Genomic DNA, 4,424 nt, shown 5'->3' on the forward strand with positions numbered 1-4,424 from the left:
TCCTACTCTGGAGATAAAATCATTGCCATCCCAACAACAGGGGGCATTTCAAAAGTTAGTGAATAAGTTAATAAAGGCACTGAAAGTGCAGGATTAGATACTCGAGTGAGGAGTGGAAATGGCACAGCTCAGGAGCAACCCCATGGGGTGGAAAGTGTTTATTGAGAGGAGGCACAGGGGCTGCAACACTCCTTACACTGCAGGTTCTCAGTCTGCAATGCTCCTAGTACCCCTTCCCCCACCCTCACAATAACAGCAGCTCAGAGTTTCCCACAAAGGGAGTGAAATTGCCTATTTGTGAATTAATAAATCAGAGGAAATGTTCCCTTTGCAGGTCAGTAAGAGCTCAACTGGAAGGAGAACTGGGCAGCTGCTTGTCTCTTCATCAGTGGGCAGCAAGGCACTGCAGGGTCCCGTGCTCCAAGAGAGGATGACCTTGCAAACTTGACCTGCTCCCTCTCGCTGCCTCTGACCTACTCTCTGCCTGGTGTCGCCCAGCCCAGGGTCATGTCACCACATGGAAATAGAAACCTCTCAGTGATGCCTTTGCAAGAGTTTGTGCTGGAGGGCTTTAAGGGTGGCCCACAGACCCAGGCCCTACTCTTTGCTCTGTTCCCTGTCCTGTATGTGATGGCCATCCTGGGCAAATTAACCATGACTGTGGTCATCACCCTGGATGCCCGTCTGTACTCCTCAATGTATTTCTTCCTCAAGAACCTCTCCTTCCTGGACTTGTGTTCCTCATCCACTGTCTACCCCAAGGCCCTGGAAGACTTCCTCTCCTCCTACAAGGTCATCACCTTTGCAAGATGTGACTCCTAGTTCTTCTTCCTACTGGTCACAACTGAAGGATTCCTCTTGGCCATGATGGCCTATGACTGCTTCCTGGCCATCTGCAGGTCCCTGCACTACCCCATCACCATGTGCCCCTCTGCATGTGCACGCCTGGTGCTGGGCTCCTATTGTGGAGGCTGCTTCAACTCCATCATGCAGACCAGCTTCACATTCAGCCTCCTGTTCTGCAGATCCAACCACATCGACCACTTCTTCTGTGATGTGCCTCCCCTGCTCAAGCTGGCCTCTGGTGACACTGCAATCAATGAAATGGTCTTTTCTGGCCTTTGTGGCCTCTTCATCATGGGCACCACACTCGTAGTCCTCATCTCGTATGGCTACATCGCAGTGACCATCCTGAGGATGTGCTCAGGAGCAGAGAGACACAAGCTCTTCTCCACCTGCAGCTCCCACATGACAGCCGTGTCCCTCTTTTATGGGACCCTTTTTGTCATGTATACCCAGGCAGGAGCTGTGGAGTCCATGGAGCAGGGCAAGGTGGTCTCTGTCTTCTACACCCTGGTCATCCTGATGCTCAACTCCCTCATCTACAGTCTGAGAAACAAGGATGTTCAGGATGCCCTGTGGAGACAGGGGCAGAAGCTCACAGCCACGTGAAGGAGGGAGACCCGAGAGACAGAGTCTCCTCAGGGCTGGAGAGGAGGGCTTTGGGGGAGGCACTGGGTTTTGTTTGAGAAATTCATTGTTCACTCATCTAATTCATTCTTTCATCCAGCATTTCATTCAGTCCTTCCTGGAAGCACATCATGGACCACAGGCTACAAGTATGAGATCCAAAGATGAATAGGAATGTTCATTTTCATCAAAAAATTAATGGTCCATGATGGGACAAGACCTTATTTTGAAATTTGAGTAACAGTAGGCAGAGTGATGAATAGAGAGGCTTTGAAGCAGGGTACATGTACTAGCTCAACATATACCAGTTAAGGTACAGAGCTAAACAAAATCTGTGGCCACTCCCTTCACTTCTTCACTAAATCCATGTCCATGTGTACTCAGCAATCGCCCCTGGACCACCTAGAAGGGGGGCATTAGTAATTTCATCCTTGCTGTATTCTTGGCCATAGCCTGGGGTCACCACAGCTAATTGGGTGGGGGTTTAGGAATACAGTTCCTTCCCTCAATTCTGCAGCATGACTCTTCCTCCACCTCCCCCTTCTCTTCACTGATGCTACCACTCCCAACAAGGCAGCAGAGTGCACCTGTGCTCCTGCTTCAGATGCTACTAGTGCACCCTGTCCTGGGTTTCTCTCCTTAGACAGCAGCTGGGAGCCCCAGGTAGTCCACAGGGATGACTGTCATGCAGAGTTTCACTGGCACTTCAACACCCAGCCTGACCGGTGGCACTGACCTCACTACTTATGACCCTAACAAATGATCCTTTGTTAGAAAAGACATCTCTGAAGAAGAATGAAGGTCCTAGTAGCCTCAGCAGGAAGAAGGGGATGGAGAGAGAGGTGCACTTTCTTGGCAGAGAGCATAGCTCCCTGGCCCTCTATCCCACACTCCCTGGAAGCCTGGACCCTCAGTCTTGATCTGCCAGTTCAGAGCTCCACCCTCATGCTCCATGGACCCAACACACAGCCTGGACTCAGAGTCCAATGACCTTCTTATTATGTCTCCCTATGGAAGGGTCATCCATTCCCATGGCCACTACCAGGAGGGACGTTGTCCTCTGGTCACAGGGGTGGTCTGTACCCTGTATGGTCAGTAGGGATGTTCCTTGTCTCTCTGATCACAGCTCTCCATCTCCCTGCTCTTCCTGTTCAGGAGAACTTTGGGAGGGGCTGACAGCTAAGTTTTCAGACTGCCGCTCATAATTACTCAACTGAAACCTACTCCAAGGTCCCTGCTGTATTCTTGTACCCATTTGTCTCATCTCTGAGCTTTCTGACATATATTAGTGTATTTATCTGATTTAATGCATTTTTGAGGAGCTCCCCCAATTTTCTGTTCCACAAGTGACATGCCTTCTCATCTTATCATGCTGTAATATTGTTCTATCTCCCATCCTCATTTCCCATTGCTCTCTTCCTTGTGCTCCCCCAGTCTTCCTCCTCTTTCTCCTCCTCCTCCTTCTTATTCTTCTGTGTGTGTGTGCACGTACACGTGCATGTGTGTGTGTCTCATTAATGTTCTGTCATTCTATAGTTTTTCACAATATATCCTTGCGCTTCTACCATCTTAATCCAACTTTGGAATGGAGAAAACAGCACAATCTTTTTTTTAAGCACGGGTACAATTATCACCATTATATAAAATGTTTAATTATACAAACAATAAGGAATCAGTGATTCTTAGTAGAAGAGCATTAATTTTGACTTTGGAATAAATCAGGAAAACTGCTAAGATATTTGATAAAATAGAAATTCTTTAATAGTCTGGAGGAAAATGATCTTTTAAATCCCTATAGATTACCTTTTTGTCTATGTTACCTACACTTCCGATTTTAGTGAAGAACACTGTGCAATGTTAGTAGTGGCTTATTTGGTTTGTGCATCCCATACAAGGCTTTGCAAGCTGCAACCACATAGTAGGTTCTCAGTATATACCTACTGGTGATTATAATTTGAGTTTACTGTTGTGTAGTCTTTGAACTTGAAAATTCAACTGACGTAGTTCTAGTCATGTTAATGTGGTAAGTGTAGAATAAATAGTTTAAATTTCAAAAACATATTGTAGGTTTAATTCTGTTTCTATGCTACTTTTTAAAAAGTCTAACAATTTCTAATTGTGTTTATAGAATAACATCTTTTGTTGTAGCTAATTTTGAGTGTACAGGTAAGCAGTGTTAAGATATTCACATTGTTGTGTAACAGATCTCCACAATTTTTCATCTTCCAAACCTGGAACTCTATACCCCTAAGCAATAACTCCCTATTTTCCCTTATCTCCACCACCTGCATCCACCATTCTGCTTTCTGTCTCTATGAATGTGACTACTTTGGATGCTCCAGATACATAATAAAGTATACGGTATTTGTCTTTTTGTGTCCGGTCATTTCACTTAGCTTAATGTCCTCAAGGTTCATCCATGTTGGGGGAAATGACATTATTTTCATTTTTGAAATGAAATGTTGAATAATATTTCATCATATGTATATGCTACATTTTGTTTAACATTTTATCCACCATTTTATCCACCAATGAACACTAGGGTTGCTTACACCTTTTGACTGTTGTGAAGAATGCTGCTATGGGTGTGGAAATATCTCATAGATTCTGCTTTCAAATTTGGGGGAATATATAAACCAACATTTGGGGAGAACTTCCAAAAAAATTTTGATTTGTGGAAGAACCATTTTACATCCCCATCAACAGTGCAAGAATGCATCAGTTTCTCCACTTCTTAGTCAAAATATGTATTTTTCTTTTCTCTCTTTTTTTCCAATAGCCTACTATTTTTTTGTTATTAAATTTACCAGAATAAATCAAATAATAAATATCAGGCCAGAAATGAATAAAAGAGCCTGAAAAACAATATAAAAGGTCAATGAAACAATAGAAAAGATCAATGAAAAGATAAACACAATTGACAAAGATTTAACCAAACTCATTAAGAAAAAAGA

At 44.1% G+C, this 4,424-nt stretch overlaps 1 pseudogene; it reads left to right on the forward strand.

Moving 5' to 3' along the window:
• The first annotated feature begins 507 nt into the window (after positions 1-507).
• LOC130859629 (olfactory receptor 12-like) lies at positions 508-1,452 on the forward strand (annotated as a pseudogene).
• Positions 1,453-4,424: the final 2,972 nt, after the last annotated feature.

Source organism: Hippopotamus amphibius, chromosome 8 (assembly GCF_030028045.1).
Source record: "Hippopotamus amphibius kiboko isolate mHipAmp2 chromosome 8, mHipAmp2.hap2, whole genome shotgun sequence".
NCBI lineage: Eukaryota > Metazoa > Chordata > Mammalia > Artiodactyla > Hippopotamidae > Hippopotamus > Hippopotamus amphibius.